We start from the raw sequence: 9,426 nt of genomic DNA, 5'->3' as shown, positions 1-9,426 counted from the left end.
TGATGAGGGGGGTGGAAGAGAGGAGGTCTCAAATCCTCGCAGTAACTTGAGACTCTTGTAAATAGCAATGCGTGAGGAATAGGGGAACGCTTCGGGCATATGCACGCGATGTTGTGGCGTGCGGCGAACATATTATTACGTACCTGTTCCGTTCGGAGTCGGAGCACAAGATATAATATCATGTCGCTAAACACAGCGAGTTAGCTAAGAATAAATGATGTATATTTGCTGTTGTAGCATAGCTGAGATATAGTGTGTTAAGACGTTTTATGATGAATGTAGCACAGAAATAAAAAAGCAAATAGGTATAATTGTGATAATAATTTGTTACAATGGCGCACTAAATGTGTTTGTATCCGTTGCAATATAACACTATCCCTATAACGAATTGATGCGAAGAGTAAGGAGTGATTCCGACAAGCGAGTGCTCCCGTTGTCATTGAGTCTATCTGTGACCTTGATTTCAAGGTCATCGCAGAAGCCGCATAATAAAACCCTTATGAGCAGCACCACGCTGTACTGAACTGAGCATGATCAACACGGCAATCCACTGGAGGAGAATTAAAAGAAACAATCCGTCGCTTTGTCCAATTGTGTAAGTAAAAACATATATAAAATATGTAAGACGCAGAAACCGCTCTGCATAACCGTCTCTGCTAGGCAAATAAAATGTAATGTATTGATAGTTCTATGGGGCTATCATTTTGATGAACTAAAAGGAAATGATTTGACACTTTGAGATTATTATTATTATTATTATTATTATTATTATTATTATTGTTTGCTGTTCCGAGAATAAGTAACATACTAAATTGGGGTCTGGGGGGTGGGGTGCTGGTAGAGGTCATGACCCAAACACAGGTGTGAATAACAATTCACATTTGCTGACAGCCAAAATAGTTTTATGATTTTATTTATATAGATTACAGGTCAAACAACAACGCTTTAAACATAAATGCAACAAATATGCAGTCTCATACTATGTAAATATACATATCCCTTACTGTCTTTGCCATTTCCATTTACTTATTTTCAATGTTTTTTTTTAATGCAATTCTCTTTCTCTTTGCAACATCAATGTCTGCTAGCCAAAGGTCCTTAATTAAACACATGGCATGACTCTTAATCAGGTTAACAAGTCATTTCCTCTGAACTGTTTTTTTTTTCTTCACTGAGCCTCTGCAGACCGAATTTGGATGAGCGTAAAGAGACTACTGTCTGCTGAGTGTGGCCCATGTTGACCTTGTATCTTAAGCTTTAGCTTTGTCAGTATCCAAGGAAAGATGGCTCTCATGAGACAATAATTTGCACATGGAGGGTTTAATAATGTTCTTGATTATATTCAGGTGTCACTGACCTGTCATTTTCAATCAGAAGAGAAAGAGAAAAAATAGTGACACAGCCACAGAAGGTGGGAAGGAGATAAGAAAAAAGTGAAAAAATGGTAAGTAAACTGAGAAAGAAAAATTAGCATAAATATAAATAAACAAATATACACCTCTGACTTGGTGTTATCTGAACGCATTTAAGATCACTAGAGCTACACTCCTGACATTGTCCTGTCCTGTCTAACATCCAGCCAGTATCATATTTTATTACATAATTGTGACTGTACCAGCAATAGCATGATTGTATTAGCAGTAACACATGGAGTGTGTCATTACGAATCATTTATCAAAACAATACATGAAGACCTTGATTTACTAATATACACATATTTGATATATTCTTCTGAGAAGTGATAAGAGCATTTTTACAACATCAAAGGATCTGAAGAAATAAATGATTCATTTAGCAATGTTTGAATCTCCTCTAGTGCCCCAACTCGTTAGACTACCATCGGTTGTGGTGCATTTTCCCCCTCTTGTGGTCATTTATTTGTACAGCTACAAAAAAAAAAAAAAAAGACTGGTGGCGCAAATCAGGCATCAGTGACGTCGTTGCGGAGACTGTCCTCGAGCCCAAGGTCACACACTGCATGTGTTTACAGGGATTAAAGCTGTACAGATACACTGATTATATTGCTTGGATGGTTCATCTCACTCAGTTAGGTGACAGAAGGATAATGAACCCCGTGCTGCAAAGGTTCAAAACTGATCTTAGTGATAGGAGGACACTCCTGTATGACACAAAAAACAACAATGACGTTAGAGCCATTTTTCTCATTGCTATCTTGCCATTTCCAACATTACAACAGATAGCAACGTTTCTACAAGTCAGACCAATGTGATGGCCCAGCAAACTCATCCTTGCTTATTAAAAAAGGTACTGTTTGATAAATATTGCATCAATTTATTGCTATTAAAAATAACATATAACATGCAAAGGAAATTTTATTCTACATGTACTTTTATCAATTCAGTAATGACTAATTCTGTGTTCTATTTTCACATTGTTGGTAATTAGTCAAGAAGTGAGGGTTCAGCTGTAATACTGTAATTCAGCTCACTTGTAAGGAGCCAGATTCAGTCAATAATTGCTCACTAGTTTGTATTGAATGGGTGTCTCGCTAAGACGTCTAAACACTGCTAAAGTAATATTAAATGCTAAAGCACACATAACAATGGTGAGAGTATAGTGAACTCTGCAATTATTTGGACACCAACACATTTTTATTGTTTTGGCTCTGTACTCCAGTACTTGAAATCATTTGAAATGATAGAATGACTATGCGTTTAAATTGCAGACTGACAGCTTTAATTTCAGGATAATTTCATATTGGATGAACTGTAAAGAAATTACATAAGGTTCTGTACACAACCTCCCCACTTTAGGGTTACAGCATGTATACATAAGAATACACACAGCTGTAGAACATATATCATACCCCCTTTTTAAAACCCAGCCCCAAGTCTGCATTTCTGAAATGTCAATCTACACACTTTAAGTCAGAAAGTAAGTATCCCTGTAAATGGTGCAGACCATTACACAGTGCAGTCAGACAGACCCTAAGTCAGTTTTATGCACATACTGTATATCTCTGAACAGTCAGAGCAGATCATACAAAGCCTGTAGTTATTATAGTGGATTTCTTTTCTACATTTAAACTTTGCCCCAAACATGAATGCAGATTAACTTTCACCAGTAAAAAGAACTAAAAAATCTCTGCAACTATATATTCTCAAAAAAATTAAAGCGGTGCATGCAAATATGTGACCTCACATTATGAAAAAGCATAGATTATACATTACAAAAACACCTCTATTTCAATTTGTATAACCAGAATTTGTATTGTATTTCAGGGTCAGAGAAGAGTGTAACAGGAATCCCAGGAAACAGGAAAGAGGACTATATACCTTTGAAAGGATTTCACTCTAATGTTGGTTCCAACAATGTCAGTCTGACCCGTGAAAACACTAACACAGTAGATATGAGAGATACTCAAGATATGAGAGAGTTCCTGGTGGCTGACAAGTCCATTGACTGTGCATCATACCACTAACTTTGCGCCAGCCAGGCCCATATACATTCTTGTTAACTTTACATATTAGCTACAGGACAGAGGTTGAAAGCCTACAAAAATGTTTGGACAGAAAATGTGTAATCAATTTATTGTCCCCTTCAGATACAGGGATGACGTAGAGGGAGACAGAGAAGGATGCACCTGTGTAATTTTTCAGGCCAAATAGGCAAATTAACATTGCGACAAATCCTAGTCAGGTAAGCTGCGTGACTTTCAAAGCAAAGAAACTGAAAGGAATTATTAAGTAATTCACTTAGCTGCCCTTTATTAAGGTTTAACACTTGTCTATAGAGTTCCCATAGGTACTTATGGTATAAGTGCAGCAATACCAGCAAATCAACTATTCATGGACACTATTGTAATAGTTGCAATACACAGAAATAATATGATTTATTGTTGTTTTTCCCCCTAATTTTGTGTGATGCCCAACTGTAGATACATAAGCTTTGTCTCATTGTGACAACCTCTGCACTCAGGAGGGCAGGGTGAGGAAAATGCAATCTGCTGTTACGCATGCACGCCAACGTGAGACCACAAAATCACACAGCACACTACAGTGGAGTGGGTGCTCGCTGAAAGGCAGACATTACTCCACTATTGTCAACTGAGCAACTCACAGGTACCTCATAAATCGCAGGGTGCCTGAGAGCAGTGAGGTGAGGAAACGCTGGCCAACATGCCCACCCCTACTCAACGCAGAACAAAGCCAATTTCATCTGCTGCTGTTCTGGTCACTTCTGACATGGTAGGAGTCAAATCCTGGACCAAGTCTGCACTTAGACTAAACGCCATACCAACTGGACCACTCAGGACAACAAACAGACATTAATTACACTCTAGAAACCTTGGCACCCTGGATTTCCCACCATGGTGGGATGACAACTATGATGTCACTGCTGTTCAATTAAAAGGCCACCATTTATTCTGGTGATTCAGTTCCATAATGGGATGAGGTTACAATTCAATCAGTCTATCAGCTTATCAAAATATATTTGGTACAACATACTTTATAAAATTGAATTGACATAAAAAATAAATTGTCAGTTGTGAAAAAAAAGAAAATGGCTCCCTCACACAAGAAAAAGGAGCTCAAGAGACACTCATGGCAAGGTGCAACTGAATAAAACACAGTACAGAAACATTTATAAATAAATAAACTGTTTCATATATATACATGTCAGTATCTCAGAGACTGATGGAAAGGTGGCTAGTTGTGCTGAGCTGCAAGTGGGGACTTCCAGTAAAGCAGTGGCTCCTAAATGAACACCTAAAATATAAAACACAAATAAATTAGGTTAGTTCTCCCCACTAGGCTTTAAAATAATGCAGCACACTAAGTACAAAGCGACTTTAAACTTTTATCTTGATTTATGATAACGGTACAATGAAAAACACTAATAAATATGCCAAACATTAATATATCTGTTACAATAATCATAGTAACTAGTAAATTATAATAAAGAAACTTACCACAGGAAATTATTGATATTCCTCCAATATTTTATGAGCACCAATAGGAAGACACTCAATTGTAGGCCTCTGACGTTAAGGCAACATTAAATTAAATGCAACCAAGATACCGCAACCAAAGATGAAAGCAGAGAACTGAAAATGACAATCCACTTCCAGGAAACCAGCAGGGAGGACAGGTGACCTCAAAAAGGAGTAAACAAATTCCAGTGTAAATAAAACAGTGTAGACAACCTGCGTAATGTTGCCTTGGGTGAAATCGTGTTGACTGACTTCTCCACAAAAAGACACTTTTCAAGCTCAAACTCAATACAACAAATTGCACTCATCCATTTGTCACCAGTCTTTCCCTCTGTGCGAATTCAGGCTCTGTTGCTTTTCTTCCCCTCCTCCTCCTGCTGTAGGTTCACCCTAATTTATACCACGGGAAAGGGAATATGCATCCAGCTGTGTGATGCTGTCAGAAGCATGAGCCAAATTAAAGAAACAAACAGAGGAGTGTGCAGGTACATTCAGTGTCTGTGCCCCAATCCAGCAACTTCATTCATGCTGAAGAAATTGAGACATCTCTGTATTTCCATCATTGGTTTGGTCATCCTCTACTCCTTCGCTGTGTTCTGAAATTAATGCAATCAAACAGGCTGCTCATTTACACACTCTAATCATTTCAAATGCTTAACGGTCCTATGCAGTAGTATTTTGAGATATGAATTTCTTTGGGAAATATTTCATTGTGACGAATCCCTGCAAGTGTTCCCTTAATTTAGTTTTATACACTTTTAAGTAACCAGTGGCGCATCTGTGGAACTGCACCACTCACATTTTCAAGGGGTGACAGCAAAGAGAAATCTCAAGAAATACAAAAAGTCTTACCTACTGCCCTCCTATTCCGCAATATGGCCTCATTTATGGCTGAAATTACGACACAAGGCACCAATATCCATCTCCAGATGGCAACAGCAAGCATTATAAGCAAAGCCACAGATACCAAGGCAGCAATGACCAAAACAACGGATGAACTCTCTCTGGGGTCTGAAAAGATAGAATAGATACAAAATTATAAACCTGCACAAATCTAGTCCGAAGTGCGGGTGTGGCAGTAAAGTTCCTGAGAGGGTCTAAGAGCAGATGTGACTGCACAATACCTGAGCAGGTGTACTGCAGCAGTGTGAGGTGAGCTCTTACCCCAGGTAACAGTGATGTTCCCGGACACACTGCTGTGATGGACCAGACAGGTGTAAGCCTGTGTTTTCTGGGCTTCCTTTGACACAGTCAGGGTCTTCCTTATCTGTTAAGTGTCATCCCCATTGGGCAGCACCTCACTACTGCTCACTCCCTCCACCAGAGGGAGCTCTCCTGCCTTCAGCCACTCTACCTGCACCTCTCGTGGGTAGAACCCTGTCACATGACATGTGACCTCAGAGGAACTGGAATCTCTTGTAATCAACTTTACCTCAAGAACTGTTGGAAGAAATGACAGTAAAACTTTGATTTCATTTTTATTCAATCTGGGTAATTTTGGAGAACATACACACACAATGATCTGAAATTAATTTATGTTTCTGGGGTTGAAGAATATACATATACCAAGATAATCTGTTATTTCAAAATAATAACTAAATGTACAGCACGTAAAGTTTTGCACCAATATTCAAATACATAAATTCTCATTATCTTACCATTGACAAATAAGAGAGCACTATTATATATAACACTTACTTGCTTAATTAAAATGTGGTGATAGAACCAACCCCTAATATTACCTTGAAATAATGGGGAAATCATTTTATTTCAATGATATGTAATACAAAGTTACAAAGTGAGCTATTTTTTTTTAATGGAAGTAAACAGTGATGATCTTCTGAGCCGTTAGTGATTAGACATTGGGATGCATAGAGCTTCTTTGTTGAAACAAGCATTAGGTTGTCAAAAGCTTAAGGTGGATGAGATGGAAAGTCAAAGAAATATGTTACACTATGCATATTCTGTCTTAGCCTGTGCAGAAACTGAGAATTTAAAACCTCTCTGCACTTTATAATAAGGACAGTTGTTCTGCACCTAACACTGGCATGGAATGTGCCACTGGGACTACTGAAAAAGTATTACTGTCATCATTAAAGGTTTTGTTACTGTCAGTTAGTAACATGAACCAAAGGGCTTCGGAGAGCTGAACGAAATAAGGTTATGCACAGTACAGAGGTAAATTAACAAAAAGCATTGGTTTACCTTGTTTGACATGGATTGCAGGCGTGTACCTCAGAAATATTTCCATCCATTGAACACATTCAGCTTTGTAGTGATAGACAAGATTGATGAGGTTTTCTGTGTCTGCCTCTCTGATTCTTTTACAAAATACTGCCTGAGGAATTGCAGCTATCCAGGATTTTGACTCAGCATCAAAGCTGATAAAATCCTGACCATTGTAGATATGATACAAAGAAGACTGCACTGTACCATTTGGGTTCACAAGACAGTGACCATGAGCTTCATAAATCTGAACTAAAAACAGAAATGACAGGAGAAACATTTGTTATTTGTGAATAAAAATAAACTGTCAATGCCAACACATGGCAAGTACAGTTGCTTAAATACAATAGCCTTTGGGTTGTTCATGTTAAAGCCTTTTTCATACCCCATGGAATTTTCCACAGATTTTTTTCTGTTGAAGGCAACTGATTTTTAATGTTTTTTTTTTTTCTGACACTGACAGGACCTGATGCTAAACGTTGGATGCTAAACGGTTACATTATATTCTTAACTCTCAGGCTTGGGTTGGGTCTGATATTATTTTAGGTTATTTATGTGTTGACTGAAATAAAACAGGCTTTTTTTAGCAGACACTAAAATTCTGTTAAATCACTTCATATCATACCTCTGTGACATGTCATTTTACAGAGAAGAAAAGAAGATACTACAGCTGGTCACTATCAGTGCAGCTTGTAAGAAAAATGCATGCCAATTTATCAAATGAAAGCTCTTATTGAGAGTGCTAAATGTGGTAGTTAAAACCAGGCTGATATTGCATTCCATATTCCATATTGTTAGCTAACTTAGGCATTCCATATTGTTAGCTAACTTAGGCAGCCCAAGGATTAATGTTAAAGGAAGGAGGGATTGGGTTGTAAAATAGGATATTTTCTTCTCAAGCTGTTAGGTTGTTTGTTTTCATGTTAGCCAACAATTTTATATGAATATTGTGTTAGCATTTTGGAGTGAATGCTAATGTGTCATTTTCGAACAGTTTGCTTTTTGCAGTTTATGCTTCTTAGGTAGCAGGCTAGCTAGCTGGTAAGCTGATTTTAGGGACAAAATTATTTGTTTACTGTGTTTAATAAGCAACCATGTGTATGTTTGGTGTGGTGTTCCCATAGCACCACGCACTTTGACAAGGCAGACAGATTTGTTTTTCCCAGCTGCTCCAAAATTTTCTGTCTCCTTTATACAAATAGACATGTAACATTTGACAGTAGTAATCCAGTCTATGGCTTGTAACTATGGCATGAATGAGACCCCAAAATCTGTGCCCATGGTTATTCAAATAATATTCTGACACCTCCTTTTAGTTGTGCTCTGGTATACCACTCTTTTTTATCAGTATCTCCTTGGGTCACAATGGTGAATTCGCCACTTACCTACCCGTGTCATTTTCTAAACAAATGCAATAACTAGCTATCCTTATAACTGATGCTGGCAACCTAACTACGTTTATGTTCAAGAACTTTATTGTCATTATGCAAGCACAATGAAATTGCAAGTGTGCCAGCCTGCAACGGTGCATTTATATTTAAGTCCTCACACATATTTACAAAATGATAAGCAATATAAAATATCATCAATAAAAAAGTACAGAATTTAAACAATATAAGTACGAAATATAAACAATGTATAAAACACAATTAACGATAAAATACAACTAACAAGGGTGCAAAGGTGTGGTGTAAATATTCCACATACTCCAAGTAAGTAAATAAATAATATAAATATTGCACGTACTCCAAGTAAGTAGATAAAAAATATAAATATTGCACATACTCCAATGATAGCAGTACATCAGTCTGACCGAGTTCAATAGTGTCACAGTTTTTGGGAAGAAACAGTTTTTCAGTCTATTTGTGTGTGTGCAGATTGTTCTGAAGTGCCTGCCAATCTGCATGCAATCTGTCACGTGACTCACGTCCCCGTCGGGAGGTTGGCTGTGGACGTTTTCTGTTAATTGCTTGTTTTATTTGGTGCATGCACTTTTTAGATTCTGAAAGGGGCACAAAGGTAGCGGGAGGCTGGTTGTAGGGGCACTGACAGTAACAAAACTTCAGTATTCAGCACATCCGACGTTCGAGTGCACACCTTGTACTGTAGTAAATCCGGAACATAACAGCCCACCTGTAATCTCGCGTGATTTACATTATTACAAACATAACGATACAAGATTAGGGCGCTACGCTGTTGAAATGGCGCTGAAGTAAACATGCTCCGTTCACTCATCCAACGAACGA

At 37.9% G+C, this 9,426-nt stretch overlaps 1 pseudogene; it reads right to left on the bottom strand.

The window, feature by feature from the left end:
* Positions 1-5,532: 5,532 nt before the first annotated feature.
* Positions 5,533-7,821, bottom strand: LOC118774559 (annotated as a pseudogene).
* Positions 7,822-9,426: the final 1,605 nt, after the last annotated feature.

This window comes from Megalops cyprinoides, chromosome 3 (genome assembly GCF_013368585.1).
Source record: "Megalops cyprinoides isolate fMegCyp1 chromosome 3, fMegCyp1.pri, whole genome shotgun sequence".
NCBI lineage: Eukaryota > Metazoa > Chordata > Actinopteri > Elopiformes > Megalopidae > Megalops > Megalops cyprinoides.
The sequence above is the reverse complement of the archived record's forward strand: the minus strand, read 5'-3'. Positions and strand labels throughout refer to the sequence as shown.